The sequence below is a fragment of the Mustela erminea genome, chromosome 6, assembly GCF_009829155.1.
Source record: "Mustela erminea isolate mMusErm1 chromosome 6, mMusErm1.Pri, whole genome shotgun sequence".
In the NCBI taxonomy this organism is placed as follows: domain Eukaryota; kingdom Metazoa; phylum Chordata; class Mammalia; order Carnivora; family Mustelidae; genus Mustela; species Mustela erminea.
The window spans coordinates 135,748,268-135,769,030 of NC_045619.1; the positions used below are offsets into that span (position 1 = coordinate 135,748,268).

Here is a 20,763-nt window from a genome sequence, read left to right on the forward strand (position 1 = left end):
GGCTAGTCTCAACCCCATATACCCTGTGTTTTTTTTCCCATACAAACATATCTATGATGACGTTTAATTCATACATCGGGCACAGAAAGAGATGAACAATAGTAACTAACAACAAAATAGAATAACCGAAACAAGATACGGTAATACAAGTTAGGTGGATGTGGTCTCTCCACATATTGTATTCCACTGTACTCCCCCTAACTCTGTGCAATGCCTTGAGATGGTAAGACACCAGTCTGATGAGCTGAAGACAGGTGAATGACGTAGGCATTTTGACAGCGTGAAGTTACGATCCCCCTTCTTGGCCAAAAGGAAGCTTATCTGCCCCTGGGTGTGGTTGACTGCGACTACCTAAAACCATGGAAAGTGTCACCACAGAGAAGGGGTCTACTGCCCTGTCCTCTACTGTAGCTAGAACAGGAACATCATGTTTCAGTCAACACAAGCATCCCCGTATGATGTATGAATGGGTGTACACACTGACAAGCAAAATTTAAAATCTACACGGCTCGACAGCCCCTGGGCTGTACACTACCAGGTAGCCTCTTTGGGACTGATTTCCCCTTCACTGCTATACCAAAAGTTGTCCGGAGGCATCTCCAAACGAATCTCGGCTCTTTTACAGGAAACGGTAATGTATAATATTTAGGCGACGCCACGGCGAGCTTACAAAATAAGCAGCAAAAACATTGCGCTACTTTTGGGTTTCAAATCACCGTGATAGTCAAGAGAAACTCTTGCATCATGGACGTTGAACTTGGATCAGACTTTCTCAACTGAACCCTGTCAGCTGCCAGAGCGTCAGGCAAGAACCCAGAAAAGATAAAACTCTAGTCAGGATGGAATTAGCCAAGCAGTACCAGGCCAAGGCCAAACGAGAGCAGGAGGCATGCACCGTTCTGTCGCCAACAGAACCTCCCCGAACAGTGTCACGTACCCGATTTTTGCAGGGAATGTTAGGAACAAGATGGCACATAAGGTGGGTGTTTCAAAGGAAAGCGTAGTTGAATATGTAAGGCACCCCAGAAAACTTTTTGCTTTATTCCCCTGAGAACTAGCCAGAATGAACTAGAAACCATTCAGTATTACACTGTCTCTGCCTCGACATTACTTGCCCTCGAGGACTCCCTGTCAAACTTGAATCTTGCCTCACTTGGCAAGGGGCACCCCACTGTGAAAGACAATGGCAAATCCCCTTTGTGTATACGCAGTGACAATGAAACTTTCTTGCAAACAGCTCCCGAGGCCACCAGAAACGTTCCTCTGGATATCTGGCCTGATCTCAAACTCAACAGAAAACAACCCTCTTTGTAACCCCGCATTTCCGAGCAAACACTAACTCCAGACCTCCCTGGGTTTTGTGGGTGATACCAGGACATTCCCAACCGGGAAACCTGATCATTGTTTGGACTGCTCTCTCCTTCACTGCCTGGGTTTAAGCAAGTCACATTGATGTGTTTTCCCCAATATTTTCTGTAATCAACTGTTGCTTTTTTCTTTCTGTGGAGCCCAGTCTAGTTCATACATTTATTATCCTCATTAGAGCGATTTAGAAAACGCCCATTTACTCATTAACTCATTTGGCACCTATCTGAGCCCCTACTATGTGCTGTGGGCACTGTGTGAGGGGTTCAAGGATAAAAAGATGAGCAAAATGGACATGGTCTTCGTCCTTGGGGAGCTCACAGGCTGTTAGAGCTCTTCCCATTGAGATACATTTTGCAGGACACCATCAGGTCGCCTTACGAACACATTCTGAAACATATACTCATCGTGCACCAATGCCGACTGAAAACAAAGCAAACCAAAAGCAAAACTCTTCCCATCATTTTAAAGCTTGCAAGCTGGCTTCCACCTGCTTCTCTAATTCCCTATTTTACTATTTTCTCAACAAACCGTCAGGCTGAAAGCAGCCGGCGCAATCTCCGTTTCGGGACACTCTCTATTTCTTATTCTTTGCTTTGTTATTGCTGTTTCTTTTCCCAGAAGAGCTACACCCTCCATCATGATATTTTTTGACTGTCATACAAAAAAATGGCATGTCTCCCTTCTGAACTTAAATATTTGGTCAATTTACATAACACTTACGGTATTCAATAAAAATGTTCCTGACTTCTCACGGGACAGACTCCACTCGGAACTAGGATCTGGGGAAGAGCATTCTTTCTCCTACTATGATTCACATTTACTATCCACAGAAACCTAATTTCATGTAAAGCCTAATTTGGGGAAGAAGTTCCTTTACTGTGGAGGGGGAACTTGGTGCGCTCTAATGAATTATGAGCCATCGGATGTCAGTCTTGTAGATGCTAGTTCCATCGGTCTGAATCTGGGTGAGGAAGGGTCTCGAATGTTGTATTCTAGTGGTAAAGTAGAAGTTCCAGTATTCATGCTTCCCATGGGGTTCCCCAAGGGATTCTCTTTAGAATTCCTTCTGTAGCTCAGCATTACTCTTTAAAGTTACATCTCTCTTCCCCTAAAAAAAGCATGAAAAGGAGAGAGTTAAGGATGAATGGTCTGGCTAAATGGTGAATTTATTTTCTCTGCTGGCTTGTGTCACTGCTCCAGTTTGGTTTTATATAGTGTTATGTGAGTTTAATGTTGCTTATTTGAAAAATGGAAACAACAGAGGATGCTTGAGTGGTTTGGACCCAAAAGGAAATCTGTACTTTTGCCAGAAAAAAGGAAAAGGGAAATCCATAACAGGAACATTTACAAAATCTAACTGGAAAAGAAAGGTTCATGAGGTTTAAAAAAAAAGTATGTATACATAAAGGTGAATTTTATTAAGTTATAGACCACTGGTAGCTTGGAAAGTCCAAACCTCAGTGGAGGCTCGTGTTTCTGAAGATGCAAAAACCAAGCCAGCTCTGAACAGGGAGAGCAACTCTCCTACCTGGTGTTTTGTCAAAGCTCAGCAGACAGCCAAATCCAGAACCCTTCAGGGAAGCGAGAACAACTTTTTCTCCCCGCGAGTACACTTCCTATGACAAAGTGGTATTACGTAAATCTGAGAAAATTGTATTTAACACATCGTTGTATCTTGGTGATGTCCCTTTAAATGCAAAAGAAAATGAATGATGGAAGATTAGGAAACAGAATTATTTATCCAAGAGGCTGCAATAGCTCTGTGAATGCTGGGGCCAGGAGTTCTTCTTATTCTGCTGTGGCTTACCTTCCTGCCTGCTGTGTGCGTTTGCATGTGTGCGTGTGTGTATGCAAGTGTGTGTGCGTGCATGTGTGTGCGCGTGCGTATGTGTGTGTGCGTGCGTGCGTGTGTAGTTCCCCTTCAGTCTCAGGAAGTGGAACTCTGACATAGCAAATAAGAATTCTAATTGCAAAATTACATCTTCCATGGAAACGTTTGCTATCCCTTTGCTTTGGAAGCTCTAAAGATAGGGATGCTTCCACAAACAGAATGAATGAAGTCCCAGTTCTCAATGGGGACAAAATCAGGAAACGGCAGGTTTTATCTTAAAAAAGTTCAACCGATACACAAAAGCTCTCGTGCGTGCCGATAATGGAATTATCAAATTGGGATAAAGGCGCTTTTAAGAATTTTTATTTTGATCATTTATTTCAGGTTAACACTTGTGGATAATATAGCTTTGAGTTACAGAGCAGATAAGGAAAATGTAAAAAAAAAAAAATTAGGGCAGGCCTTTATTAAAATTTTAAAGTATGCCTTTGCCATACTCTTATAAAGAGCCAAATAGGGTATCAAAATCTCTGGAGATCACCAGTATAATTTCTTTATCATGTTCCATTTAAAATTTAATTATGCAGTCTACAACAAGAAGAATCTGAGCTGTTTAAATAGGTCATGCAGTGACTAACTTAACAGTATTCGAAAGTTTTCCTTGTAAAGATCATTCTTTTGATAGTCTGTTACACATCAGAACTCTATATTATAAAACAAGTGCAATTTAATTCAGTCACTACGGGCTCATATACATCTGTAAAGAATGAAATGTTTTGATTTAGGTAATTAAGAGAAGTGATGAAATGCATGTTTCTGGAAGAGATGCCCAGGTTGGATGGCCAGTGTCTTCATATATACTGTCTTTGGGTAATCATTATTTCCATGCAGGATAGAAAGGTCAAGGGAATCCTTTATTTAATGTTTGGGGCATTTTGCTTTATTTTGTTTCCCTTATTTCCATAATCATTCGTAGCAAGACAAAAACTTCCGCCACTGAATAATTAACCTCTGACGTCGAGGTGCGTATGGCCTCTGGCTTGCTTCTCCATTCTCTGCCTCAAATTTCACCCCGCATGCCACTCTAATTTCTTTATAATAAAATAACAAATTTAACACTGCGTTGACCACCTTGTAAGTATCACTTCATTTCATTCTCAGGACTATTGGTCATATCCCCATTTTACAGAGAGAGACCGTGAGGCACACAGAGGGGGAAGACATTCATCCAAGATCACAGAACTAGTAAATGGCCAAACATGACTTGAGCAGGGGCAGGAGTTTGGCTCCAGAGCAAATGTGAAAAACCACTTCACTAGGCTGCTTCTTACAATACGAAAGGGACCTTGTCTTAGATATGGACAGTGCTCAAATGTTGATGAAAATAATTAGCATAAATCCATTTTGAACAGACGACGGTAATAGCTACCATGTATTGATTATTTTCTGTGTGCCAGACACTGAGCTAAACTGATTATACGCTTTATCTTCTCACACTGACACTTTGAGATAGGTATCATAATTTTTCCAAATTTACAAATGAAAAACTGAGACAGATATTAACGAACCTGCTCAAGGACACACAATTAAGAAACAGCAGACACAAGACTCAAGCACGTCTAAAGCCCAACCTTCTAAGCTCTATGCTAACACAAACTCAACAGCAACGGCTCCAAACAGCATAGTAACAGTGAAATTTAGGTTAGTAACTTCTCAGCCATTAAAATGAATGTTTCTGGGTGCCAAGTGTTTAAAGCAGTGAGCAACACGTGTAGGGTAAGAGAAGGCAGAAATCATACATCCGGTCTACCGCTGGTTCTCGGGAGAAGCCTTCTTCAGTGCTTTCTTGCTCCCTTCCTACGACCCCCCAAATCCCCGAATCTATGTGTGTTAAAGCCCCAACCCCTAATGTGATGGAATTAGGAGGCGGGGCCTTAAGGAGGTAATTATATTTAGATGAGGTCATGAAAGTGGGGTCCAAATGTGCGATTAGAACCCTTAGAAGAGGGGCGCCTGGGTGGCTCAGTGGTTTGGGCTGCTGCCTTCAGCTCGGGTCATGATCTCAGGGTCCTGGGATCGAGCCCCGCATCGGGCTCTCTGCTCCGCAGGAAGCCTGCTTCCCTCTCTCTCTCTCTCTCTCTCTCTGCCTGCCTCTCTGCCTACTTGTGATCTCTGTCTGTCAAATAAATAAATAAAATCTTTAAAAGAAAAAAAAAAAAAAAAGAACCCTTAGAAGAGACACCGGCGAGCTTTCTCTTTTCCCCCCTCTCAGTCATACGAGGATACGACAATAAGGCAGCCATCTGCAAACCTTGGGTCAGGTCCTCACCCAGACACTGAGTACTGAATTGGCCAGCCCCTTGGTCTTGGACTTCCCAGCTTCCAGAACCTTGAAAAGAAATGTTGTTTAAGCCATCAATCTGTGCTATGGTATTTTATTATAGCAGCCAGAGCTGACTAAGATTCTAACTCAAACTTTCATGCATTCATTCAAACCTTTATTCACTCAAATGGTCAAAGACTGATATAAATATTTTGTTCAGGCACTGCTAGGCACTGAGGATAAATAATGAATAATAATGGGATCTCTTAGTGGAGAAGGTGTCTAAGTCTTCCATTAAACTGCAGTGTCGGATGGCACAAATGCTAGGATAGGAGTTAGTACCCAGGGCTTTGGAAATTAACAGAAAGCGCATACAACCTTTCAGGACAAAGAAGCCGTCATAGAAGAAATGGCATCTAAGATGTGTGGCTTCTTTTTGATTGTTCGCTAGGTAGTGAATCTGACAGGGAGAGTTTTGAGGATTGTAAGGTCTTGGAGTATAATGGCGTCTTCTGTGGGGAATTTTAATTCCTTTTTTCCCGCCAAATCCATTCTATTAATTTCCCCAGATCGCTCTTTAAAAACATTTGAGAACGTTCTCTGGATGAACAGTATCAAAGAGAATAACAGCTCCTCAGACTGGTGTCTAAACCCCTCACATCAACCAGTCATCCCCTACATTCCTCTTCCCACCTCCGCACACTGTCCAACAGAAAGGCACCACTTCCTGTTCCCTGCATGCCATCCCTGGGCCTCTGTGATGACTTTCGCTCTGTGTGGAGCACACAGCCCTCTCTACCACCACACGCTCCATCCTGACCCATCTTCTCAAGCCATGCTCAGGTTGATTCATGATGCCGTAGGATGCCTGCTTGTTTCCTCCAATCAGAAGTGCCTCCTCTTATTGCTGAAAGCCCTTAGCGCCTTTTGTTTGTTTATCTAAGTTGTCTTATCTATCTTATGGCATTAAACATTTTCCACCCAGCACTCTGATGAGCTGTACCTGCTACACCAGACTAAACTACTTCAGGGGAAGAGACAGTGTTGTTTGTTTTCTACCAAAGAGCCTACAACTATCCTTGGCATATAGTACTTGATGTGTCTTTGCTGAATTAATGAATCAATGATAGATTTTTTGAATGTTCAACTGCACCAGGCTTGGGTCCCAGGAGAGTTGGGGGAATTATTCTTTCTCAGGGATTATAAAAAGACATGAAATGTTCATCAGTTCCAGATTACTTAGTAAGAGGTTGGCTTGGAAATATCCATATCTTTTCCCCCCTACTTTCCTTACTCCCCAGCCCCTGGAAAACAATTTTCTACTCTCTGTGTCTATGAGTTTCATTTATTCATTCGTTTGTTTTGTTTTTTTAGAGTCCACAAATAAGGGATACGATGTAGTATTTGCCTTTCTCTGGTCTATTTCACTTAACATAATGTCCTTCGTATCCATTCATGTTACAAATGGCAGAACTCCTTCTTCCTCAGGGACGAATAATATTCTAGTGTATGTATGTATCTATGTAAGTATACATGTAGACACATCTTCTTTATCCACTCGTCTGTTGACAGACATTTAGGTTATTTCCATATCTTGCCTACTTTGAATAAAGCTATACTGAACATTGGAGTGTAGATATCTTTTCAAGATCCTGTTTTCATTTATATTCGGAAATGAGACTGCTGGATCACATGGTAGTTCGATCTTTACTTTTTAGGGAGAACTCCATACTGTTTTCCACAGCGGTTACATCAATTTATACTCCCACCTACAGTTCACTAGGCTTCTCTTTCCTCCACATGCCCCCCAACATCTGTTATCCCTGGTCTTTTGGATGATAGCCATTCCAACAGGTGTGAGGAGATATCTCATTGTGGTCCTGATTTACATTTCCCTGATGATTAGTAATGCTGAGCTCCTTTTCATGTACCTGTTGATCACCTGTAAGTCTACTTTGGAAAAACATTTACTCAGGTGCCCTGACCAGATTCTAATTGGATTGTTTGTATTTTTGCTATTGATTTGTGTGAGTTCTTTATATATGCTGGATATTAAGCCCTTATCAGATGTATGATTTGCAAATATTTGCTCCTGTTCCGTAGGCTGCCTCTTCATTTTGTTGATGTTTCCTTCATTGTGCAGAAGCTCTGTAATTTGATATATGGTCCCACTTGTTAATTTTTAGTTTTGTTGCCCTTCTTTTGGTGTTACCAACATTTTTATCTTCTAATTTCTAAAGAAGATCGCATTTCATTTTGAAGACAACAAGAAATAGGAGATTCTTTTACTTACCAAAGCCTTCCATGGGGCAAAGACATTGAACATAAAACCCAGTGCCCATGACTGAGAAATATGGCCAATCAGAAAGTTTAGTCTTGTTCTTTTACTACATGGAATCTGTTCAGTTCAAATTCCAAATAACAAAGATCAACTGAAGACTAAAATTCCATAGGTGAAACTGTAATATAATGACTTTTATCTCTGATAGTCACATAAACAAGCATTCTGTCTTCTTGGTAGAGGATCTCAACTAATAATCCTATGGCATATGCTGGCGCTCTAGACATCGGGGGTTCATATTTGATATTTATTTTCCATAATCAACGCAGAGAAGGCATAGACAAAAGATGAAGTTGTTGGATTAAAATATAAGAAAAAAGTCCAAGTTTTTCTTTCATGACTTTCATCTTTGGCCCCTGACTCCAACAGCTAAAATCTCGTAAAACATGGCCTCAGAGTTACATACTTAATTATTTCAAGCTTTGTTTATTAATTATCCTCAATGAGCATCCTGACCTCTCGTTGTTGTGCTATAAGAACTATTGTAGCCCTTCAGCTACTTCTACTAAGATCTATTCCATTGCTTTATTTTCCATAATATTTAGTTTATATAAGGAAAGTGTACTATGTCAGCAAAGAATTAAAATGCTTCCCCTTTGTCAAAAATAGCCACTAATAGTACATGATTGTGCTAAAACCTCCATTAATATAAACCTTGCATATACCTTTACTCTGCTATCCAAAATCAAGGGCTAACTCTGTGTAAGCATCATTTATATTAAAACCCCCGCTGGCCATCACTAATTTAGTGCCTCCTTTCTATTTGAATAGTTGGGTGTTTTACCATAATTTAATTAAAACACCTACCTAAACACTCTTCACCATTAAAAAGAATCTTAAAAGACAAGCTTGTCATGGGAAACAAAACAAAACAAAAAACAACCAACTGTTCAGAATGCTAAATTGTTCTTTGCTACAGCAAAATAAAGGCAGGGAGTCACCTGTGAGACTGAAAATGATCATTTTCACAGTTCAGGAACGTGCAGCCTACATTCCATTTCCAGGACACTTCCAGACAAAGAGGACAGCATGAATAGTACGTGTAGCCAGTTTAAATATTTGTTTTAATCCCCACGAGATCATTGGTTTTAATATGTATAATATAATTACAATGCTTAGCGTGCATTGCTCATATAATCTAATTTTTTCTGGTGACATATTATTCCCGGGCTTTAATTTTAGCAATGGCAAGAATTCAAAAACACATTTAGGTTATCATTAGTAACGAAAAACAACCCTGGTACCTGTTCGAGCACCTTATGCACATATCACATTTCAACTTCAAAGCATTTTTAACTACCAAGACACAACCCACTGCTACGCGATTTGTACATTTTCACAGAATATCATCAACCAACGGCCAGCCACTTGAAATTAATGCCATGTAAAGCAATTAAAGTTGAAATTCTCCAACCTGGTGCAATATTTGTAAATGGCCTCGCAGAAAATCTCAAGACAGTCAAAGCAGATGAAAACCAAACCATAAAACTGTTTCCAAACGCCACCGTCTTCCTTGCCAGCCCCATATCACTAGTTAGCAATTGCCTGAATTTTCCACTTTTCCTAGATGTCAAAGCATAAGCACATTTTTAGGACGCAACGAATAAAAAACACAAAGTGTCATGTTCTAGTCATCATTAGCCGACCCACAAACAAAATAACCACAGGTGCCTTGTTCTAAAGAGCACCAAGGTTTTCCAGGGCTCATTTGCACTTGGCCAGTGACAGACTGGAGAAATGTGCAACAGGGCAGGAAGCTGGAGAACAGACTGAATTCGACAAGACTCTACAAACAAATGAGTGCTAGTGAAAGAAGTAGTTTGCCGCCAGCAGAAGGATTTGTCACCAACCGTATTAACGTTATTTTGTGTTAATGCAAGGAAGAGAAATAATTGTCAATGGATAGGTCCCACACTGCCCTGGAGAAAGTAAAACGATACCCGAGACCACATTAGAAGAAGCATAATTGAGGGAGAACTGACATGTCATTTCTCACACCCTAATTGTCGTGCGTCCCAATGACTGCGAACTCCAGTTACGATGGGATTGTTGTCGTGTTTGTTTTCAACGCGATGCAACATTAGAATAGCAACAACCCATGGGGGAAAAAAAAATAGGTAGGCTCATTACCAAAATACCTCCCCTCAAACTGCAGAAGGGATCGGATCCTCCCTCGAGTAATAAACCAGCTACAGTGAAAGGTCCTTCGCAGTGAACGCGGGCACTGTCTTTTGGTATTCACAATAGAACATGCTACTTAATAGAATTCAGGGTGCACACCGGGTCTCTCAGACATCTGAGTAATTTTTATCTGCGTGATGATAGCTCCATGTGGGTTTCATCTGACAATATGAGGGTGGTCTGCTTCTCAGCGGGTCTAGAAAAGTTTAAAGTCATTCTGCATTCCATTATTTGGGGATTAACTTCCTCACCACAAACGTGGGCAGACCCACAAGTCTCTCTCTCTCTCTCTCTGAAAATGACAAATGCTTAGGTCTTCACTGTGAACTTTCTCCTAGCGAAAGCACAATGACAAACACACCCAGTGGGGACACACACACCAGAACACACGTCCGCTTCGGACCCTGTGAACCGGCACGCGCTTGAAAAGTTTCTTTGGGATGGTATCCAAAGAATTAAGACATAGAATAATTTAAATATTTGGATCACAGTAAACAGGATTTTTTTTTTTTTTTGCAATATTAATCATGAGCCTATAAGCAAAGATTTTCTCTACATAAAAAAAAAAGCAACCAAATGTGCTTATCTCCTGGAACAGATGGTGACGATATGTACTTTCTCCCAATTCCTAGTGCTGTTCATTATCACATTCTGCTGGCTCTTCTTCTTGTTCTCAAGACTCTCATCATTTTCATTTCTAGCAGTTCCCAGGCAATACCCTATGCCCTATTCACTCATTCATAAGTGGTTATGGAGCACCTTTTAAGACGAAGGAAAGATGTGAGGTGCTGTCTATGATGCCTGCTAAAATACCTCTTAAAATACTGTCACTCCCTTTTTAATTTTTTTTTTCCTTTCTTATAATAAACAGTGGTAATCATTTTTGATAGCTAGTTGCCTATAATATACATCCTGTTAATCATATCTTATTTCATACAGTGACATGAAATATAAAAAATATATAAAGCACACGGATCAATGTATATATTGATTTCTTTTCCTGGTGAGATAATAGTACTGAGTATTTGTTTTAATGACAATAAGAAATACAAAAGTATTTATATTATCACCAAAACTATGATGTAAGGTCTTTCACGGAAGCTCCGAATTCTTTCCTAACTCTGTAAGTCATTGGACGCAATCACAATAGTAGATATGTGGGAGAAAAATAAAATTCATTTTGCTAATTCCCACGAATATAATAAAGGAAGCAACATGTTTATGGTTCCTGCAGAGAATATAGCATATATATATCTCCAAATGCATGATATAACTTTCAAAAAATGAGAATGATTTCTCTAAGCCATACATGGACATTTCTCTCATATCTTCTTGGTTACATCTCTTATGTGTGACTCATACACAATTTTTGGCATTTGCATCATGAAATATGAGGTCTTAAAATCTAATGTGAGGAAGAGAAAATTACAAAGGCCTCTCCAAGAAGATACGGTATTTCTTTTGAGGTATATCAGAAATCATGCACAGAATAAGCAAAGCCAACCTGCTTACCTTGGTAGACTTCCCACTAACTCGGTAGTTGTCTCTCTGGAGGAGAAAAAGAAAATATGTATGATTAGCTTATTGTGGTAAATCATAAAAATTTGTTTTATAAAACCATAACACAACATGTCAAGGCATTTTTGTGAGGGAGACAGAATTCAGGATGCACACCAGAAATTTATAATCGACTAACCATATTTCTCATTAATTCCCATAGACATTTCAATGGTTACTTTCAATGATATTTTACACACATGCAAAATATCTATCCCTGCTTTCTGTTTAAAACATTAAAATCTGACAATGTACAACATATACAAAGAAAATGGGAAGGGAAGAAAATCCCCAACCACCTTATAGGTATTTCCCAATTAAACAAAATGCTTGTATTTCTTTCTCCAAGAATCATTTAGGAACAAGTTTCTTTAAGCATATGTCTTTGTGTAGATGATCTCTGTCACCTGAGGTTCATGAAAGAACACGTACAGCACAAAATCCAATTCTTCCAGTAGCAAATTGTTGGGTTTTTTTTTATTTCTTTATTATAGTGTCCTACCAAGTGGGATTTTTGAAATCACACGCTATGATAATTCAAAAGGCATGAAAGACAAGTCACTAATTGAAAGCTTTATAGTGTACTAATAAGAACAACCAGAGACAGATTTCAAAACTAACTTTTTCCTAATTGCAATATCCTATCTTTCAATCAGAGATGCATTCTTGGAAATTACAGGAAGCAAGGAGTAAGAGGTTGAGACGGAGGCTTAATGATAAAAGTGGAGGTGCATTAGTAAAGGTGCAATTCTTAGGAACAGTGGTACATAATCTTCTTCAGGTCATACAGTCCCTTTAAGAATCTCATGAAAGATACAAACCCCTTACATAGGATAAAATAGTAAGACACCCATACATGGGCACCAAAATATGGTGCACAACTACAGAAGGTTTGTGGACCTCCTACAACTACCATGTGTACTCTGGATTAGGAATCTCAGCCTTAAACTTACATTGTTTTTACTCATATTGACCATCCAAATAAAGGACTTCCTCCTCCAGGAATTTTCTCTGGCCCTCCCAGCCTCTAAAACTCTCTCCTACTCCTTGCTAAATGGCTCCTGGGGCAAAATTGCCATCAGTGGAGAACCTTTGCAGTAGAACAATAGAATTGAAGGATCAGTAATTGACTTCTGTTTCAAAACCTTACTGGCTTGAGAAATATTCTCTACTCCCATGGAAAAACATGGCGGCTGAGCCTGGTCAGGAATGCCCATCTCACTGGCTCGTGGCGCCTCCTACTGTCTTTGACAGTCCTGGGCTTGCTGCTTCCTATAGAGCCATACTACCTTAAATTAACGAATGATTTATAAATGAGTGAATTCAGCTGGGCTCCTAGAGAAATAGTCTTTCTTAAATAACCAGATACTTTTTTAAAGATTGATTGATTGATTTTAGAGAGGGAGTGTGAGCACAAGTAGGGGGAGGGGCAGTGGGAGAGGGAGCGAGAGAATCACAAACAGATGTGGGGCTCCATCCCAGGACCCACGAGATCATGACCTGAGCTGAAAGCACAAGTCAGGTGCTTAACTGACTGAGCCACGCAGGTGCCCCAGTAACCAGATAATACGAAACTTCCAGCTTTGATTGCTACAGAAACTAGTTTTTGAGAAAAAGCTTCCATTCCTTTAGCAAGAACCACAGTTGAAAGTTCTGTCTGTGACACTCTTCATTGCTTTTATATGTATTCCTCTCTTCTAAGAATTCCCTGCCTGCAGTAGAAATTTCTCTTTCCTGACAGAATCAGAACTGTGGGTACCCCAGCTATGAGACACCCCTCCCTTTAGTCTTCCTTTATAACATCGATCGCAACAAGCATCTTTTAAATTCTATTTTAGTATTTATTGTTTTGTAACTTGAGGCCAACATTTGTGAGTACTCAATAAATATTTGTTCGATTTGTAAGGAATGAATTAATGAACTCTTCTGACCTTCTTGTTGCCCTGGAGGGTTAGATCTATGTTTTGAGCTTGCTCATAGTAATAACAGCATCCCAGGGTCAAGGTACATTATCTTTCTTTCTTTCTAATCTTTTAACTCTTTATTTTGGCTTTCCAGATTATATGTACTTTAATAATATGAGTCCCCCTTGTATCTTTTTTAAAGATGTTGGACGTACATTATAATATATCCACTTACATCCCACAGTAGAACAGCATTTCTCCGCCTCAACTATAACGATATCTGGGACCAGATATTCCTTTGTCATAAAGGCTGTTCTGTGCATTTAGGATGCTTGGCAGCAGCGTTGGCCATTACCTACTAGATGCCAGTTGTACGTACCCCCCCCCCCCCCACTTTGTGACAAATAAAATGTCTCTAGACATTGCTAAATGGCTCCTGGGGCAAAACTGCCATCAGTGGAGAACCTTTGCAGTAGAACAATAGAATTGAAGGATCAGTAATTGACTTCTGTTTCAAAACCTTACTGGCTTGAGAAATATTCTCTACTCCCATGGAAAAACATGGCGGCTGAGCCTGGTCAGGAATGCCCATCTCACTGGCTCGTGGCGCCTCCTAAGTGTGCATGCTAAGAGTAGGCTACGTTTGCTCCACAGCCAGTTTATGTTAGGCAGATTCATTCTTTTTTTCAATTCTAACTAAACAAGATATAAAACCAATGAAAACTGACTGTGAAAGAGTTCTCATTTCTTTGAAAATGAAGTGATATTCTTTGGAAAGAGTAAAAACAACGAGTAGCTTATGAAAAACTGATCTTGAATTAAGAGTAGGGGCAAGAAAACTATAAATATTGGGGGACAAAAGACATGATTTTCACATGTGTTTTAAGTTCTTGTTCCTCTTCAAAAATAAACTAGAAACAGGTGGTCAGTTATAGGTGTGATGTATGCATGAAAGACAGTGCAAGACTCCACTTGGGGGGTCCACGCACTCAAAGTGTTGGCCTTACGTCTAGCACAAAAAGGCTACGAAAGAAAGTTCTGCTCTCCACATAGGAAGTACATGCAGGGGAAATTTATATTTTACACAACTGTGTACTCAAAAATTTACATTAGAATTACAGATATCACTTCATGGGAGAAGTAATTTTTTAGTGAACATTCATGAAGGTATGAACACAGTTTAAATGATCAGATGTTACCTAAAAACTCAATGATTCCATTGAAGCACATAGCTGCACGGTTTCAAGAAAGAACACGGAGAGGGAAAGAAGCATCGTATATGAGGATGGTCTCGAAGAGGGAAAGAAGCATCGTATATGAGGGTGGTCTCGAAGAGGGAAAGAAGCATCATATCTGACTACGGAAATGCAACCGGGCTCACCAACCAAATGCCATTTTCGAGATCAGGAAAAACATTAGAGCTTTTAAAGCGACGACCTGCTCATTTTTACCCATTTGCTATTGCTAATAAATAATCTGAATTATTCACATTTTCATGAATTTATACCTTTTGTAAAGAAATCCTTGAGGAAAATGCGTTTATGCTAGGCTTTATCTAGATAACGCTCCATCAAAACCCACTTGAGAGAACTTAACAAAGTATCATACAGAACATTTTGGGGGCAGTGAAACCACTCTGTATATGGTACCGTAAAGGGGGACATATGTCCTTATTCGTTTGTCCAAGCTCATAGAACACACAAGGCCAAGAGTGAGCCTTAATGCAAACTATGGAACTCGGGGTGATAATAATGTGTCACTGTAGGTTCATCAATGATATCGATCCCGGTAGGGGACGCTGATAGTGAGGGGAGGCTGTGTATTTGTGGGGTCGAGGGGAATATGGGAAATCTCTGTACCTCCCTGTTAATTTTGCTGTGAACCTAAAACTGCTTTAAGAAATAAAGACGCGGCTTTTTTCAATGAACTTGCATGGGGCTCTAGCATCCACCACTACTATGACTTTCTGAACATAATTCATCTTCAGCACTAATATCCATCCAACATATTCGGTGAACACTTAGCATATGTTCAACGCACTCACCGCGCTGGGTGCTTTCAGAGACACCAAGATGAATTAGATCCTGAATCCTTCTTTCCAACTGTTTATACTCCACTAAGGGATATTATATCAGGTAAAAAGGGATGGGTACTTTTGAATTTTATACCACTGAGAGCTCCTTTAAGCCAAAGACCATGACTTACTTGTTATGTTCAATACTTAGTCCCTAGCAAAACCCAGACACCCAGTATATACGAGAGGAACAGAACCAAGCAACATTTCCATTCGCAGGTAATCTCCATCTCCTACATTCATTTCTTAAAATGCCTGTTGGAATTACAGCAATTGCACTAATTTCCTTTCTTTTGTTACCATTACTAAGATAATCTGATTTCACGAAGAGAGTAGAATGCTAAAAACTAAGCGAAAACAATGATGACAAAAACAACAAAGCACGCTTCCGTGTCCCAAGACATAGAGCTGTCCTGGGGGCTAAGAAGGAGACTAAAATGATGGAGGGCACGCGACAGGTTGCATATCCTTGGGCAATTTCTTCTGCCTCCTGGCTCTCCGAGTCCCAGAATGTAATAACAGTGCTGCCCTCTGATCTAGAGTTGTTGGATCAATCACCAATGTGAACAAACAAGAAATCTCCCTGTAAGTTTGAGGCTGTGCTATAAATTCAATGTTATCAGAGAAAAAAAAACACAACAAAAAAAGAGAGACCAGCACCTTTCAAAAGCAGATGAGTGTCCCGTGGGTATTATACAGTTTTTCTTTTTTTGTAGATTATCTAGCATCCCTTAAAAAAAACAAAAAACAAAAAAACTAACTTTAAGTATGTAAAGCATGTGCCGGTTCACAGTGATGCCAGCTTTTATCATCTGTCTGAAATAGCGTTCTTCCTCATCATGCCCTATCCCTTTCCATTCCTGAACGATGCAAACAGATCTTTTTTTAGGAAGTGTTGAAGCAAGAGCACACCATCCATTTCTGTGAGCTTGCCAGTTTCCAAAATTAGCCGACAACTATAAAACAGAGGACAAGAGCCCCCATGCTAATTGTGTGGCGGCACGATAAATATTTTGAAGACCTGGAACGTTTCTCTCCAACGGTAGGTGCCTTGGATTCTTCTAGAAGTCCCAAGACTTTAAAACTGTCAAAAGCCATTGTATTTTTATTGCGTGTCCTGCAAATGATTTAACGTTTCGGTCATAGAAGAGGTGAGATTTTCTTTAATTAAGAGTGAAAGTATGACCACGAAGCAGATTTTTTTTTCTTTTTCTTTCTTTATTTTTACTTATCCATTTATTTTTGTCACCTGGCATGGGGCAAAGGGTGGGCATCTAAAGTTGATCTATTTCCCAATACAACAGCCACAAGAAGAGTCACTTAGAAACCTCATTACAGCGGCGCCTGGGTTAAGCCTCTGCCTACGGCTCGGGTCATGATCCCGGGGTCCTGGGATCGAGCCCCGCATCGGGCTCTCTGCTCAGCAGGGAGCCTGCTTCTCCCTGTCTATCTGCCTGCCTCTCTGCCTACTTGTGATCTATCTCTGTCAAATAAATAAATTAAAGAATATTCTTAAAAAAAAAAAAAAGAGACCTCATTACAAATGAATACATTAATTTGAGACCGTTAACTCTTGTCTTACATGGTGAACTTTAGTTCCAGGAAATCTGAAAGACATCAGAGATCACCTCTCTGATGAAGAACATCCAAAAACGCTGCTCATTCCCCTTCATCCAACACTGTTCTCATCCGTCTATCATCTATCGGTCTTCATGTTCTCTTTATTTTGTCCCCTCTTAATTTCTTCCCTCCTGCCCCACTCCTAAATTCCTGCTCATGTGATTAAAATTTCTGCTCACGTGTGTGCTGCTACACATGAGTGTCTGTTACAGACACAAGCAATTAATCCCACAGAAAAACTACGCACACCCACCCAAGCTCACACTTTTTAGACTCTCATTTAATACCAGCCACTCTATAGGACATTTACGTGAACCGACTCCGTCCACGCTTACAAAAGCTTCAAGCAGTCATCGCTATGATTTAAACACGACAGAGATGAGAAAAATGAGGCAGGAAAATGTAAGTTGCTTCTTAGAGCCACGTGGCGAGTGACAGGGTCAGGATCTGGTCAGAATCCAGGAATGCTGGTCTCAGAGTCCATGCTTTTGAACAGGATGTGATATTGCTACACAATATTTACAAGCTACAAAATATATGTGTATATACATATATGTATACATAAGTGTGTATACATACATACATTTTTTTTTCTCTTTTTTTCTTTCCTTTTTTTTTTTCTTGCAGGAGGGGACCAGCCCAAAGACAGGGGTAGAGGCAAACCTATAGAATCGGTGGGAAGGGCAGTGGCAGGACCGGAGGGAAGGCGGGTAGGAAAGGAAGCCAGCCGAGGTGGCCTGGTGACGGAGGTCCCATTGAAGCCACCATGTCAGCAGCCTGAAGGGGAGGAGCAGGAGGTCTCAGCAGCTGAAAGGGGCCGGGTTGGCGGCAGGGCGAGGAAGAGCCAGTCTCATCGGAGACCTGCAGGCTGCCCAGGCCTGTCCCGGGGGCCACAGGGCAGGCTCAGGGCTCCAGCAAAGCCCCTTTGTGGACAGCACAGGAGGGACGGGCCCAGGAGCGCAGGCCCGGAAAGAGGGTGGACGCTGGGCCGGGGTTCTCAGGGGAGCAGGGCAGCAGGTAACAAAGAGCGAGCCCCCCTATCAGCAGCTTTACCATGGAGGCGGGGAGAGAGACCAAAACCAAGTGAGCGCGTGGGAACTGATGACACGTTCCGCAGCAGGGGTGCTGGGGAAGGAAGGAGCGGGACAGGCGCAGAGGGACACGGGGCATCATCTACAGGGCGGCCGGGAAGGGCTCTCTGGGAGGAGACCGAGGGAGCGCGCTGGTGTGTGAAACGCAGCCACTTCCTCCCCCGCCCAGACGCCGCGGCTTCTGTCCTTCGCTCTGCTGCGTCTCACACGTCTTTTCAGCAACTCCTCACCCAGGACCCACTGCACGGCGCACACAGCCCGAGGGTCGCTCTGGTGGAGAAAACACGACAGGACAGGCAGTCTGGGTCCCTACACGCAGCATGCTGTGAAGGAAGAGGGAGACCAGGGCCCCCGTCCACGCAGGCCGACACTTCGAGAACGTCGGGTTTTGACAAGAGACACTCGAGGCCGTTTCAGAGGCCGCCGCCTCCCAGTCCCGCTGCAGCCGGCGACACTCACCTTAGGGGGCCGCCCCCCGCGCAGCCCCGCAGAGCAGCTGGCCAGGCTCCTCCGCGCAGCCCGCGACCGTGGACGTGACCTCCTGCGCACTCGGTCCACGGCCTCGGGTCTACAAGGTGGCGTTTCTCTTTTAATCACTTGGGATGGAGCTTCCTTCTGCCAAGTCCCCGCAGGAAACAGGGACAAACCACAGGGGTGCCGAGCCACAGGGATTTGCCGCAGGCAGCAGGCACGCGTGCAGTCTGAGTGATCGGAAGACCGGCCGGGAGAAGTTTCGTTTGATCTCGGGGCTCTGGGGTGGCTCAGTGGGTTAAGCGTCTGCCTTAAGCTCCTGGATGGGGTCCGCGTTGGGCTCCCTGCTCCGTAAGGAGCCTCCTCCCTCTCCTCCCCACTCCTGTGCTCTCTCTCACTGTCTCTGTCTCTCTCTCTCAAAAAATAAAATCTTTTTTATAAAGATTAATTTAATCTCATCACGGACCCATCCAGCCTCCTGATAGGGCACACCCTATTTAGAGTTCTTGCGAAGATGACTTTTGCCTCAAAATTTCTTCGGATCATTCGAGCACTCCCTACGTAAAACACCCGCAACCGCGTGCCTTTCTCTGTCTGTTTTTCCGGCGCTCCGAGGCCTTGAAAACAAAATCGCCAAAGATTTCCTTCAATCAGCTCTGCAACACGGCCCAGCTTGCCCCCGGGGTCACCTGTGAGGGGCCACTGTTCGAACAGCCCGGCTGCCCCTTCCGTCCTTTTGATATGGTGTGAAGGGCTTTTGTTTTCCTTTCTTTCCAAAATGCCATCGGGATGCTTTAGCTCAGGAACACACCTGAGGAGGGGAGGCTTGTCCTCGGCGCTGCTGGGGGCATTGGGAAGAGAAATGCATCTCCGCACACACTTGGGTGTTCACCTGTTCGCCCTCCTGCTCCGTGCTCCGGAGTCCCCCACGGTTAAGTCACGGATCAGCCACGAGTAACAATTCCTGCTCACTAAAACTCACTTATTTAGACTTTAGCCATAGTGAATGTAACCAGCCCTGGAGGACGGTCGCAGAGCCTACAAGTGGCACATGACGTTTCATGTACAAACTTACGTTCTCAGAGGCAAAAAAGCAAAAGCAAAAACAAAACAAAAAACTGGACAATGTACATGCAAGGCTGTATGTGTGCTTTTTTTTTTTTTTTTTTTTACGTTTTAAAAGCTTTGTTCAAAAAATGACATCTCTCCAAAACAAAACAACACAACACAAAACAAAAACAAAACCAACACAAAGGAGACGAAGAGATGTATTTTCTTCAAATTCTATGCTTCTGCCAGGAGGAGGGGGATCAGGTTACTAAAAGGTCTCTGCATTTAATACTGCTGGATGATTGTGTTCTCAGCCTTACTGTAATTCCTAAGTGAGCTTAAGGGAAACTCCACCACAAAATTATTAATCAAAAATAATATTTTTTCTTTGATACATCAGTCTGAAAGGAGGCCCATTTTTCAATAATGCCTAATTTTTCTCTATTCGTTCCTAGGGATGTTATATCGCCAATAAGTCCTCTTAATGAGAGAAAATCATCCCCACTCCTGATAATTTCTGGATCAAAGAGGGATTTGCAAATACCAGCCTGCATTGTAATATTTGACTAATGGCCTAATTCATCAACCGACAAGTACTGGTAGCAAATTCGTTACCTTACGTTATTAGTATGTATTTATCAATTTGCTCAACAAATGCATTTCTACAGCTCCTACTATGTGCCAGTGTCTCTGCGCTAGGGACAGAGCGGGGGATAAACACAGACCCCTCCTTCACAAGGTTGACCGTGTAGTGTGGAAAACTTCCCAGCGGACACTTGCACGAAGAAATTCCTGCTTGTAAGTAGCATCTGGCTTCATCCCTGATGATCCCCTTCAAAGTTTCTGGGAATAACAGATCCAGAGAGAATTCAACAGCATAACAACGCTGAAGTCTTGGCTGATGAACCAGAGTTCCGCAGAGGAAGGATACTTTGTTTTATAGATGCTGCCC

General features: G+C 41.9%; 1 protein-coding gene across 1 annotated transcript in view; it reads right to left on the reverse strand.

Annotated features, from left to right (window-relative positions):
• CELF2 (CUGBP Elav-like family member 2) overlaps positions 1-20,763 on the reverse strand; it is a 504,997-nt gene that overhangs the window by 377,314 nt on the left and 106,920 nt on the right. Inside the window, exon 2 of the mRNA XM_032350036.1 lies at positions 11,557-11,592. The gene's annotated coding sequence lies outside the window, so the exon portion shown is untranslated. The remainder of the gene's footprint in view (positions 1-11,556; positions 11,593-20,763) is intronic.